This window comes from Camelus dromedarius, chromosome 17 (assembly GCF_036321535.1).
Source record: "Camelus dromedarius isolate mCamDro1 chromosome 17, mCamDro1.pat, whole genome shotgun sequence".
In the NCBI taxonomy this organism is placed as follows: Eukaryota; Metazoa; Chordata; class Mammalia; order Artiodactyla; family Camelidae; genus Camelus; species Camelus dromedarius.
The window spans coordinates 44,510,176-44,524,922 of NC_087452.1; positions in this window are offsets into that span (position 1 = coordinate 44,510,176).

Below are 14,747 nucleotides of genomic sequence, written 5' to 3' on the forward strand. Positions count from 1 at the left end.
CACTCCTAAGGTATAATCTAACTGAACTCAGGAATTAAACTGAAGAATATCATGATTAGAATTAACATCACAAACACCTCAATTTTACATACTCTGAAAACTTCAGAAGTGAGTTGGATTTTAGGTTACAATTTTTTTACAGATTGGTCTCTGAATGTAGTTCTGATTACCTTTATTTACTTATTAAATATTTGAGCACCTGCTGTGCATCTGACACCTCTAAAATCTGTCTGCTGTGAACATGTAGCTGTGGATATGGTAATGGGAGAAATGCATTAATGTGCTTTCAGAAATGTGATTGGTATAGGAGAGGCCAGTCTGTAACTCAGGGTAGAAAGTGCCCAGAGGTGCTGCTCCTTACCAACCATCTTGACCAGCAAGCCCTTTGTGCAGCCCCAGTCTCCCAGTATTTTTCCCCTTAAAAGGGTGTAAATCTGATATTTTATTGTTTGACATGAGTACAAAAAGAGATTACTTGACAACAGTCTTGCTGGTTTAGTCTAAAGCCAAATTTACACTAATTTTTATCAAAGGTAAGGTCAGAGTAGAGATTTAGATCAGAGTTGGATTATTTCAACAAAGCAAGAAACGTGCTTTTTCTTCTCAATCCTCCTAAACCCGTGGTTCTCAACTAGGGGTGATTTTGCCCACTGGAAGACATTAGGTGCGATCTGGAGACATTTTTAGTTGTCACAACTTGGTGAGGGAGTGCTACTGACATCTAGTGGGTACCGGCCAAAAATGCTGATAAGCATCCTACGTAGACAGGACTGCTCCCCCAACACACACTCACACACCAGACAAGCATCCAGCCCCCAATGTCACAGGACTGCTCCCCACAACACATATACACACACACACACACACACACACACACACACACACACACACACACACACACACACACACACACACACACACACACACACACACACACACACACACACACACACACACACACACACACACACACACACACACACACACACACACACACACACACCCCAGACAAGTATTCAGCCCCAAATGTCAGTAACGCCCAGGTTGAAAACCTTGCACTAAAGCAAAGGGGTTTCCATGGATAGCTCCACTGGTAATACAGCCCAGTTAAAAAACACTGAGTCCATTTTTTTTTTTTCACACTAACATTGAATAGAGGTGTGAACAATCCAGAATTCACCTCCAGAATTTTAGGATAAATTTTCCCTTCAACACAAAACCTTGATTCGCAACTCAACCCAAACAGTTTTCTGTTCATTTTCTCCTGCAGTTTACTCCAATCTGAAGTTTTGGTCTAATGCTAGGTTAGTCCTTCCATTTTGCTATCATAAGAGAAATGGTGAATTTTTTTTTCAAAGAACTGATTTCTAGCTGTTGATGTCAGAGAATTTCCATACAGTGAAGTTTACTCCAGGTCTGCAGCATGTGGCTGAGGATACCCAGAGGTTGGTTAGCCCATATTAAAAACTTGATATTCAAATATTGTGTAATTCCACCTGTATGAGGTATGAGGTACCTAGAGTGGTCAAATTCACAGGGACAGAAAGTAGAATGGTGGTTGTCAGGGGCCGTGGGGAGGAGGGAACAGGGAGTTACTGTTTCATAGGTACAGAGTTACTGTTTGAATGATGAAAAGAATTCTGGAGATGGATAATGGTGATAGCTACAAAACAATGTGAATGTACCTAAGACCACTGAAGTATACAGTTAAAAATGATTAAGATGGTAAATGTTACTTTATGTTTATTTTACCACAATTAAGAATAATTTTTAAAATTAATGATAATCAAAATGAAGTCAAAATGCAAAAGTGATTAAGAACTCTGTTCACCGCCTGATTCCTGTGAATGACTATATGTAAATATGTTCAGATAAATAATATATAGAATGATATATATGGTGGATAATATATAGATACAGAGTATATAAAGGAACTGAGGAGGCAAATTGAAGCAACTCTTTACAAAGTAGGTGTGTTGCCCACAGAGATTGTGAAATTTCAGTCGGCTTCTTCTCTTGCACTCTTTGTTCCTTTTGGTCCTAAAGTTGATTTCACCGATTCTGACTTCGCCACTGATCTCTGCTTTTCTAAATTTGGCATATAGACTCAGACCCACTTTGTCTAAACCCTACCTCCTTTAAGGTTTTCAGTGGACATTTCGGTTGCTTCTACCTCTTGGCCATTGAAAAGCTGCACAGGCCTTTTTTTTTTTTTTCTTTCACCATTTATGTTTTTCTAGCACTATCCACAGTATTTGGAACATAGCAAGTGTTTCATTCAATTTTTTTCAATTTTTTTTTTAATTTTTCTTTTTTTTTTTTTAATTTATCTTGTTGGGGGGGAGGTAATTAGGTTTATCCATTTACTTTTATTTTTGGAGGAGGTACTGGGGATTGAACCCAGGACCTCGTGCATGCTAAGCAAGCGCTCTATCACTTGAGCTATCCCCTCCCCCACATAGCAAGTCTTAATACCTACTTTATGTAAGAAATACTGTATACTAATTGTTCTTTGCCAGGTGTCAGGTTTTGTGCTAAGTACTTTAGATATATTAACATTTTATTCCAATCCTATAAGGCAAAGATGATTATTATTATTGTCATCCCCAATTTACTGAAGAGACTAAGACTTGGAGAAGTTAACTGATTTGCCAAAGGTCGTGTAGTTCATAAGCTATCTAACCAGGTTTTAACCCCAGACCGAGGCCAGAGATAAAAAACTGAATCTGTGGTATGAATTCTCTGGTTATTGTACACGAATATTTTTAAGTCTCCCTCCCAACTTTGTGAATATTGGTGCCCTTAAAAAAAAAAAAAAAACCTATGGCATTTCAAAACTGCTCTTTAGATATTTTGCATAACTGGTGCATAAAAATACTGAGTTTCTAAAACTGCACACATCTCACCATCTAGGGAAGTACTGAAGTACTCAGAATAAGTAAAAATATGATTCATAGTAGTTAAGGAAGAGGATGCAATTTCCACATCCTTTACCTCACTGGCAGCACTGATAAAGCCTTATTCAACCCAAACAACATTTGTCTTGGAGATGCCTAATAACCCAAAGTGTGGCTAGGAAGGGCAGCCAAACTCCAGCCCGACCATCTCGCTGAGACTAATACTTCTGATTTCATCATCCTTTCCAACTGTTCTTCCTCCCTTTGCTTGCCCGTCTTCAAGCCTGGCTGGTCAGAGACGTCTCAGGAAGACACCAGACTGCAGTCCTAAGGAGGGGTAGCCCACCCAGACTGGAGTACAGGTATAGAAGGCTCCAGGGGGAATGTCTCCAAGAAGAGAGATGGAAAGAGGAAAAAGAAAGAAGGGGATTCCTGTGGTGAGTGAATGTATTGAGAAGGGATTTTCTCAGATTTGGGCAGTGAATGAATGAAGGTACCTTGATAAGCAAATGGAAAGCAAAGTACATATCACAATATACTATATCCTTATTTGTGAAGAATATTTACACATAATGGTGGTGATAATGAAAGCTGGGTTCACCAAGAAGCTGCTCTAGCTACAAGAGGGAGGTATAGAGATTACCGAATCCCCACCTTCCACTGAGGAGATGAAACAGTGTCTAAAAACAAGTATCTGGAGACATTGCTAAAGGTTGAAAGTGGCTGCTTTGGAAAGTGGCAACTTCATGAGAAGGGAGATGGGGGCAGGGCACTGTGCTTTGTTATAAACTTAGCAGTACTAGTGGATGTTTTAAACTATGTTACATTAACGACTTTGACTTCCTTAAAAAATAAATGAATCACACCAGTACTTCCAGACATGTACTGTTCACAGTGGCAAAAACAATAACCCCCAAAAAAGAAGAAAAAACACATGTACATGCTAGAGTATTTGAGATGTGGGGTGTGACTTCATTTGTGGAAATACATATTTGTTTTATTAAAGTCTTATCCCTACAAAAAAAGTAAGTAAGACTTCTGGTCTTTTTCTCTGTTTCCTTGGCCCAGCCTGCCTTTTTTTCCTGCTTCCATATTTAAACCAGTTTTTATACATTACAAATATCAGTCTTTGGTGTATGATGTTTAGTCAGAAAAAAAAAAAAAGAGTGGTATTTCAGTTGAGAAAATTCCTTACCTCTTCAGTGATCCACAGTGCACGTTAGTGTATGAGGCACACTGATCTAGAGGTGCCTGTGATAAACAGCACTGGGGGATGGATATTACATTGTTCTTTGATTTCAGAATCCTTTTAGTTTAGCAATTGACAAGCAGTTTGTGGACTCCACCTTGAATCTTTCCAGTTAGCAGCTATTTTTTTTTTCATTACACAGTCTCACAGGAAATCTATGCACAGATTTATTAACTACAATACTGGGAATGCTAGTGCTGCACCCCAAGGTCATACAGCCTCCAGCTATGAAATCTGTCACATCATGGTAAAATATAAAGTAGCCTGATTCGAGTTATCAATCAGATTTACTGCTTGAGCAATAAATACTACAAAACAAATGTAATTCTACTCCATTAAAAAAAAAGTGTATTCAACAAATACCTAGGCATCTGTTCAAATGTCAGGCATTGATCCAGGCACTAGGAATATTACACTGCGAACATGGACAAAAATCTCTTCCCTTGTGAAACTTACATTCTAGTTGAAAAGAAAAGATAAATAAGAAAAATACTGCATACGTGAGATAGTGATGAAGACTAAGGAAAAAAATCAGGGGAGGAGATAAAAATGATGAGGAATTGATGGGATCTTACAAAGACTGACCAGTAAAGACCTCACAGAGAAGAATATTGAGCAAAGAGGTGAAAGAAGTGGAGTATGATGGTATCAAAGAGAAATTAACCAATAGTCAATCTAAGAAAGAAATGGAAAGTTACACTGGGGCCAACCTGAGGATTATAACCTAGGAGACAGTCTTTCAGAAAGCTCTGAGGACTTTTTGCCTATTAGAGATTGGAGCACAGTTATATAAGTTTTTGAGACAGAAGGTCATACATCAAAGTAGCACATTGACAGTTTACACAGTCCAACAAGGCGAGTAGTGGGTTACTGTGAACCTTACAGGTTTGAGAAGGGAATGATGTCTCCAAAGGAGTTACCTTGCTGGCACCAGGAGGAAACTGGTGTGTGTGGTGTGTGTGTGTGTGTGTGTGTGTGTGTGTGTGTGTGTGTGTGGTGAGTAGGCATTCTTGTGTTTTCTCAGAGGATCTAGTTAATGTCTAATGCAGGTACAGAGTACACACCATAGGGGAGGGTGTAGTGGCTCAAACTGGCAGAGAGAGTTTTTTTTTTTAATTGAAGTATAGTCAGTTTACAACGGTGCATCAATTCCTGGTGTACATTATAAAGTTTCAGTCATACATATACGTACATATAGTACTTTTCATATTCTTTTTCATAATAGGTTACTACCAGAGAGAATTTCATGTTTTAAAATTTTCTTGTCCTGACTTAAAATAATTTTATTTCATCAGTAGTGGAATAATGGCTCCCAAAGATGTCCATGTCCTAATCCCTGGAACCTGTGAATGTGTCACCTAATGTGGCAAAAGGAACTTTGCAGATGTGACTAATTTGAGGATCTTGAGAGAGCGCGAGGAGCCTGGGTTATCCAGGTGGGCCCAAAATAATCATCATGAGTGAAAGGAGGCCGGAGAGTCAGAGTAAAACAAGGAGGTAGGTCTGATGGCCAGAGGTCAGAGTGAGGTAGGAACCAAGGAAAGCAGGCAGCCTCCAGAAGCTGGAACAGGCAAGGAATCGGAGTCTTCCCAAGACACTCCAGAAGGAATGCAGCCCTGCCAACACTTTAACTTTAGCCCAGTGATACTAATTTCGAATTTCTGACCTCCAGAACTGTGAGATAATACATTTGTGTTGTTTTAATCCATCCAGTATTTTGTTACAGCACAACAGGACACTAGACCTGTGGTTGGACAGACCTGTCAACTGCTTTAGCAAACATCTCCAGAACTTCAGTGGCTTTCGAAAACAGGCATTTATTTCATTTATAGAACCGTGTAATGCAGGTTGGCCACAGGCTGTGCTTCACGGGAACATTCAGGGATCCAGCTCCCGTGGTCCAGCGCCTCCTCCGTCCCCTAGGTTTCACAGTCCTCCGTGGAATACTCTGCATCTGACTAGATGGTAAAGGAAGAAAGAGCATAGACAGTCACAAGGGAGAATTTCAATAGCTGGGCATGGAAGATGCAGAGGTATTTCCACCTGTGCTCCATTGGCTGGAATGGGTATAATTACAAGGCCACCTCTAGCCTTGCAAGAGAGACGGGACTGTACTTTGTGTGCCTAGACAAAAGGAAATTGGTTTGGTAACATAGCTCATCTGTTACAATACACCTTTCCAGCCACCCAGTGTCTGTGTACAGCTTCATTCTGCCCACAGAATGCAGTCACTCTTTCTGCAAGGGATAAAACCCCAAGTCCCGGTCAATACACCCCAAAGTCCAGATCTCCAGTGACGAGTTCTTTCCATCAGGTCTGGATGTTAAGGGCAACCAGAATCTGTCAGCCTGAACAAGAGAATGCAAAGACTCATGAGAGTTTTGAAATGGCCAAGACTGGAAGTAACTCATTGCACTCCTGCCAGTATTCCACTGGTCAGAACTCAGTCACATGGCCACACAAAACTACACAGGAACCTGAAAAATGCAGTGAAGTTATTATGTTCAAGAAGAGGAGACAAGCACTCCACGAAGAGGGGTGAGTAAAGACACAGGGTGGTTTAGTCCTTCATTACCTCTCATTTGGAAGACATTTCTATTTACTTTACCAAATGCATTGACTGCTTGCAGAGTCCTAGCCCAATTTGCTTTCATAGTTATCATTTTATCTACGGCAGCTTCTTCTGAGTGTCTCATTGGTCCATGCCACTTGTGAAAGAAAGCATCCAGCACATACTGAAGGAAAGTGCTTAGAGACCCAGCAAAACATCCACTAGTGAAACAGAACAATAGAGAGTTTGTCAGCATGTAGATTCTGCTTCTCCTCTTTCTTCCCTGATATCTCTGTTCCAGGTTTCACTGCAGTTCTTGTTTTAAATAGGAAAGAAGCCAGGATGGAAGAAGGGGGAAGGACTTGCTGACCAGTGGCAGGACGGGTGGTTAGCCCACAGCCTCCACCTGTCAGCCCCTTTCTGGCCAGTACCTGCCACGTGGAGGTCCTATACGTCTGGCTGTAGGAACAGGGACACGCCTGGGCTTCGTGGGTGGGTGCTTCATCTTAGTATCTGGTGCATACTGCGCTCACTCAGGAGCAGCCTTGAAAGGTAATAGGGAAAGAAAATCCTCCCTGTGGGGACAGCTTCAGGTGACATACCCACTCATCCCTTTTGTGGGGAAAGAACAGTGGCCTGAGGGGGGAGGGTACAGCTCAAGGGTAGAGCACATGCTTAGCATGCACGAGGCACTGGGTTCAATCCCCAGCACCTCCATTAAAAATAAACAAATAAATAAACCTAATTACCTCCCCTCCAAAACAAACAAATAAAAAGTGGCCTGAGATTAGAGTGAACATATGTACACACACTGTATGTATATGTTATGTGTATAAGATTTTATATGCACACACACTCAAGGGCACTGGTGAATCACCTGTCTCATCAGGGTATGAGAAGCAAAAATATTAAAATATAGCTGTGTTAATAACTGTTCTTCATTAGCCTTTGTCTGATATCCCCATCCTATGAAAATGTAAAAATTAAAACCAAGAGCAAAAACAAACAAAATTGATGCATCAACAATCGCAATTAATTATCCTAGCACAAAAAGATCCATAAGGACAATCTTCATGGGGCCAAGACAGCCTAATAGAGTATTTTGGCCAAAAGGAAGAACAGAGAAGGAAAAATACCCCACATTCAAGACAGTACAGAACTACGTTATTCAACATTTTTGGAAAATGGCCCTAGGTCATTATGACCCAGATTTAACTTGCCAGTTTATTAAAAGGCTACAGTGTGACTAAAAATAGTGTGACAGCTTGCCAACCCTCTATAAAATTATTCTTTATTCCAAGAGAATCTCCCTTTAAGAATATTTGAGAAGCCAGGGTTTATTTTTTTTCCTGATTCCCTTGCTATCAAATGTGAGAGAAGATTATGACAAGTGCTCACAATCTAACTTGTCTGAGATTTTTCTTTCATATCTGGGAATTATCTGTGCACAGTTCCAGGACACTTAAGTACTGAGATTCTGTTCGGCAATCCTTCTTACATAAAAGAATCATTCCAAAAATCAACTTCCAGTCCAGTGAGATGTGTGGAAAATACCCCCACAAGATGACTCCTTCTGACACCCTGAGTTGAAAATAATTGCTTTGCTTGAAAAATCTAATTGTCCATGGGCTGAGCTAGCCATGGATTACTTGAGAAGTTGCAGCTTCTACATTGCCTTCCAGAATCACAATCTCTTGTGCAGGCCCATTTTTAAAGTTAAGTACCACAAGAAAAGAGTTGAGCACTGCTTAATCTAATAATACTACAAATTTAGCCTGCTGTTTATCAGTATCAACCATGCTTTGCCAAAGGTTCATCTAAAAGGCATCTGCTTGCTGTTTTAACCATCACAACTTAGTCACTGTTGTGAATCAGTATAGACCTGTTGAATGATGAAGTGATCACAGTTCCTGCAAACTAAACAGGGACATTGACCCCAAGAGTTGATGTACCTCTAAGAAAAGTGGACGTGTACTGTTATCCCTGCCGGATGAAAGCAAATTACTTCTGGTATTCTGGTTATTGGGAAACAGAAAGAGGCATTTGCAGGTCAGTAACTGCCTGTACAACTATGGGCAGTATTGATTTGCTTCAATAAAGAACCATCTGAAATGGGAGCTAAATTCAGCCCAGTGACATTGATTTCACACTTCTGGCCCCCAGAACTTAAGGGAATACATTTGTGTTATTTTATGCCACCTAGTTAGTAGCAATTTGTTACAGCAGCTATAGAAATCTAACAATAGCCACGTTGAGATGAATGGAATTGTGTTGTTTTTTAAAGTAATGAATGATTTTCCAGGGTCATCTTTCCTGTTTCAAGGTAGGAGACTTGAACTTCTTAAGTGCCACTTACATCAGGATCATCACCCTACTATCATGAGAGCCTTGAGTCTAAGGCTTTTGTAATCTGGAGCATGAATGTAAATAGACAAAGAAAGAGGATCTATACCTTCAGCTTTTCCTTATTCATGCCCTGAGAACCCTGGGCTGCATCTAGTGATGCCCATGCCTAAAATATTAGATAGGGAAAAACAAATATAACAAAACATTAATAATAGTCAGGTATATGAGTTAAGAATATATAGGTGACATTTTCCCTCCTCTTTCAGCTTTTCTGTAGGTCTTTTAAAATTTTAAATACCTAGTCAAGAAAAAATAAGAAAGGCCATTAAGTTTTTTGGAGAAGCCCAATTTTGTATTAAATTTGCCTAGAAAAAAGAAAAATCCCTGTTCTGTTCTCCTCAAGATAAAGGAAATTTGGAAGCATATGGATTACCAGTTCCACAGTTCTCCAGAGTAGAACTTTCAGTCATCAACAAGTAAAATATTGAAGAAACTGCCAGTTGACTGGGGTGTCTCAGTGATACGACTGTAAGCTGTAGACGGTCCACAGTCACATACAATCAAATAACACTTCATCCTTTGTGAGTTTTACAACATGGTCAAAGACACTATGAGCAATGTCTGTGCTTGAGGTGTCCACTTATCCAGGGCACAGTGGTCAGCTCATTCTTGTTGGTGGGCCAGGTCAGAGACTAACAGCTCCTCAGAGATTACACACAGTAGCAAATACTTACATCATGCTTATTGGGAACCAGGTAGAGTTTTACGCTCAGCCAGTGTATTACTTATTTAATCCTCACAACAACTCCATGAGGGAGACATACTATTTTTGCCATTTTACAGATGAGGAAATCTGAGGGAAAGACAGATTCTGTAACTAGTCCTAGATCGCACACCAATAATTGGCAGAGCTAGAATTCAAATCCAGGCAATCTAGCTACAGAGTCTAACTACTGTCTTACTTTCAAAAGAGTACCTGGTCCTTACTTGTGGTTATGTGGTCTACATGATGTTCATATTCCTTCGCACATAGTTTCAGTTCTCAGAATCTGGTTGAAGGGCATCCCCCACCCCAAGCACATACAGAGCCAGGAAGGTAACATTTCCCACTTTAAAGGCAAAGGGAATTTTATCAAGTCCCACCTAATGATATTATTAACCACTAACCTCAGAATGAACATATTTGTTAACTGTTCCAATTAACTGCTGTTAACTATAAAATTTTGCTAGTTTTATATTCAGTTGACTTGAAGTATTTCAAACATTTTCCTACCTACCCAGTTATAGTATTTTTTTTTTTCACAAAAATGGCCACAATTTTACAATCCCTCTGCTATTTCCCTTAACAAAAAGAGAATCGGGGGGGAAAATGTGCATTTTATCATGGTGAAGCATTTTTTAGAGCCAGCAGACAAAAATCATCTTTGCTCCTTGTCAGCATTTATATCCACGTGATTTCTGCGATTTTGCATCTCCTCCTGTCAAAAGGCTGTTTCTGCATCCCCTGGATCTCGGCTGGTCTTATGACTCACGTTGGCCAAGAGATTTGAGCAGAATGATGGTGCTCAAGTTCTAGGCCGAGGCCTCACACTGCCCTGTTCTCTCTTGGAACTCATTCAACCACCAGGAGCATAAGGCAGAGCTGGTTTGCCAGAGGATGGGGGCTATGCCCCACAGTCCCAGCCAAACCCTGGACGTAGGAGAGGGCCAGCCAAGGTTAGCAAGGCCACGCCACGACTGATTGCAGGTGCATGAGGAACCCTCGCTAAGCTCACAAGAGTTGCCTAACTGAGCCCAGCTAAATTTGACCCATAGAAGCTTGAGCTAAGTAAATGGTGCTTATTTTAAGTCCCTAAATTCTGAAATGGCTGGTTACACAGCAAGACTCTGGCTCACTGGGTACTGAGCGTTGGCTTTTCCATAACCTCCACCTGTCCCAAAGATGTACCAAACACCCCATTGTCTTCATCTCTTCAGGCTGCTCTAACAACATACCACAGCCTGGGTGGCTTATAAACCACAGAATTCATCTTTCACAATTCCAGACGCTGGAAACCTGAAATGGGGGGAGGGGGAGCGCCCAGACAGGTGAGGGCCCTCTCCTGGTTGCAGACTTCTCATTGTATCCTCACATGGCAGAAGCCTAGGGAGCTCTGTGGGGGTCTCTCTTTAATGAGAGTACTTAACCCATTCAAAGCCCTGCTATCGTTACCTAATCACCCTCCCAAAGGCCCCACCTCCTACTACCATCACCTTGAGGGTTAGTTTTCAACATATGAATTTTGAGGGAAAACAAACATTCAGACAGTAGCATCCATGAACCTCTTACCAGAGAATCTGAAAGGATGCATGTTTTGCAACAGTGAAGCAGCCCACAGACCATCACTCAGAAAGTGTCTGCTAACTCATTAGCATTGAAAATCATGCCATTTTTCATTGATTTTTCTTAAGGAAAAATTAATTGCTGTGCACTATTGAATCCAGGGCTCAAATGTGGATGTTTCTTAAAGGCCTGATTTTCTCTATCAGGACCTCATTCTTCCTATTCATTAGCTGTTTCTAAGCCCTGATTGGATGAGGGTCTGTAAGAAGAGCAGATGTTCCTTGGCTGATCCCCAGGGTCACATCTAATGGAGAGACAGTGCTACGTCTGGGATCATTGACCATGGCCATAGCGCTTTTCTGTTGAGAGCTGTAGCAGCTTCATTCACAACTTTGCAAAACAGCAAATAGTGTTCTTCAGTTGTGGTTAATCTTCACCTTTATTGGCAACATAAAATTCTAGTGGTGAGGTTTTAAGGTCATTCTGCAAGAGGCAGCCCCTTAACTCAGTTGTTCTTTTCAATGAAAGTTTCTGTGTGGGTGTATCTCAAAGATGTACTTCAGTTTGTATATTCTTTGGAGTGACAGTATACAAATGCCATTTTCACACTACTTGTTTAATCTACTTACAGGAACTCTTTATTTTTATATACTAGGGAAATAAAAGTTTTGTCCATGATCTAAGTTCTAAATAGGTTTGGGTTTTTTTTCTGTGCTCTTTTGATTTTGCTTATGGTACCATTTACTATGAAGAAAGTAAATTTTTATTTCACTGTACTTTGTTTCATCTTTTTGTAGGGAACTCTTTATATATTAGGGGAATAAAGCTTTTGTCCATCACCCAAGTTCTAAATAGGTTTTTTTTTTTATTCTCTTTTGATTTTTCTTATGGTGGTATTTGCTATGAAGAAAGTAAAATTTTTGTGTCGTCAGTCTCTTAAGATTTCTAGATTTTGTGTCATAATTTTAAAAGCGTTTTGCTCCCTGAGTATGTAAAATTATTGTCCCATATTTTCTTCTAGTGTTTTATAATTTTGCTTTTTATCCTTTTAAACACTTTGCTGGAAAAAAAAAAAAAAACCAGACTTCAAGATGCTTAGAATTAATTTTGGTATCTTTTACAGACAGTTAAAATTGATTCGCAAACTATTTATTGAATACGCTCCACTGATTTGAGAGGTCAGTTTTTATTGCATAATAAATTTCCATATGTATATCGATCTAGATTTTCCAGATTTTTTATCCTCTTCCCTTGCTGTTTTATTCATTCACCAACACACACTCTTTCATATATTTAGGTTTTATGGTGTCAATATTTTTTGACTTTTTCTAATTTTTTGGATTATTTTTGCTCATTTACTTTTCCATATTAATCTTAGAATTGGTTTGTCCAGTTAAAAAAAATTCAATTAGTATTTTTACTGGGATGATATTAAATTTATTTGTTAGCTTAAGGAGATCTTCCATTGTAATATTGGATGTAGTATTTATTATTTTCAATGTATTTTTGTGGTCGTTTTGAGAACTTAAAACTTTTGCTCCCATAGTTCTTTACACTTCTTACTGGATTAGTTCCTAGATATTTTATCTTTTAAAATCCTATTATAAATTGATCTTTTCATTATTTTTTCAAACCTGTTTGTTTATATAATGCTATTGATTTATGAATACTTATTCATGGTGTTGCAATGTTATTAAATTTTTAGTTGTTTCTCATGAGATTTCCAGGCATACAGTCTATAAATGGTGATAATTTTAACCTCCTTCTTTCCATTTTATGATCTAATCATGCTGTTTTAGTGCCTTCAAAACCTATTAAGTGATAATGATGAATGTAGCTGTTCTGGTTTAAAAATATGTCCACAAGTTCTCTGATATTCATTCCTTCAAAAAATGCAGACTAATTCTTTTTGATCAAAGGCTGGACTGAATGACTTGCTTCTATGGAACAGAAATAAAATGAAAGGGATGGTGTGTGACTCCTGGAGACCACATCATAACAGGCACTGCCATCTCTTTCCTCTCTTGCTTTACCTACTCTGGGAGGTGCCAAGGCCAAGTTTTGAAGACACTCAAGCAGTGTCTTCTTGTGGTCCAAAATGTCAAAGCACTGACGCTTCTGGCCAATGGTCATGCAGGCGAGCTTGGAAGTGGATCCTCCTGCCCTAGTGAAGCCTTCCCAACTGCAGCCCCAGCTGATATTGTGACTGTAACCTTAAGAGAAACCTTGAACCAGAACAATACAGCTCAGCTGCCCCTCCTTCCCCACCATATGTGTTGGTGCAGTTTTTATTTATTGGAATAGATTATAAATTGATTCACAATAAACACACAAAGTTTAAAAATGAATTGTATTAGCTTGGACTGAAAGGGACAGTGACAGTACAATGTGAAGAGAGGTCTTTGGACCCCTGCACAACTACAGACAGGAAGCAGCTGAGAAAACAATTTAGCTGTAAACATGGGCTACTTTTTTATGGAACTGGAAGGATAACTCAAGAGAGTGGAGCCAAGAGTCCAGTGGGTGGAGGGAAGGGCCCCTGAGTACTCCCAGAAAGTCGACAGAGTCCTAATGAAGGAACCGGCAATATATACCTATTAGATTTCAGAATTTCTATGGACTAGTGTCTGCTGTGTGCCTTCCACTTCTCTCCTCTCTGAAGGGAAATGCCTATAAAGGCCCAGTTTTCTGTGCCTCCCTCATCATTGCATGTGATGTATGTGGTAGTGCTTGGTGCAGACCACTTGTCTTTTGAATTCACAGATCTTCACATGGAAAGGAAACACTTGAGTAACACCCAAGGAACTGCATCCAAGAGCCTCATCTGCTCCAGGACCTCACAAGATTCTGGACCTTAATGCTGTAATAGAAGGAGAATTTTGCAGGGATCTGGGGAGAAAGGAGTGTGTGCTGCGTGTGGAAAGAATGTAAAACATTTGTGGCCAGAGGGTGGATTTGGGAAGTTTTAAAACATGGCCCCAAATTATTCAACTCTCCTCCCATCAGTCTGATTCTGTGGCTGCTTGACTAACAGAATATAGTGCAGAGTAAAGCTTCTGTATCAGTTTGATTCCAGTTAAAAAAAAAAAAAAGGAGAGTTGTTGAAGATGGTAAGGCAGACTATAGATATAGGGACCATGGCAATGGGATTTTGCAGTGGGGGACACTGGGCTCAACTTCAAATACAGCATGGGTAAGTGGGGATTTAGAGCCAAGGAGCTGGGTAGGGTCAGTGGATTGAAAGTTACTAAGAGGAAACATCAAGGGTAAGGGGGTTTCTGGTAGAACCCACCTAACAGGATTCTTGCTGAAGGCAGGCAAGTGTATGTGATCAGGAATCACCTATGCCATGGTGGAGGTTAAGGAACCAGATGAGATATG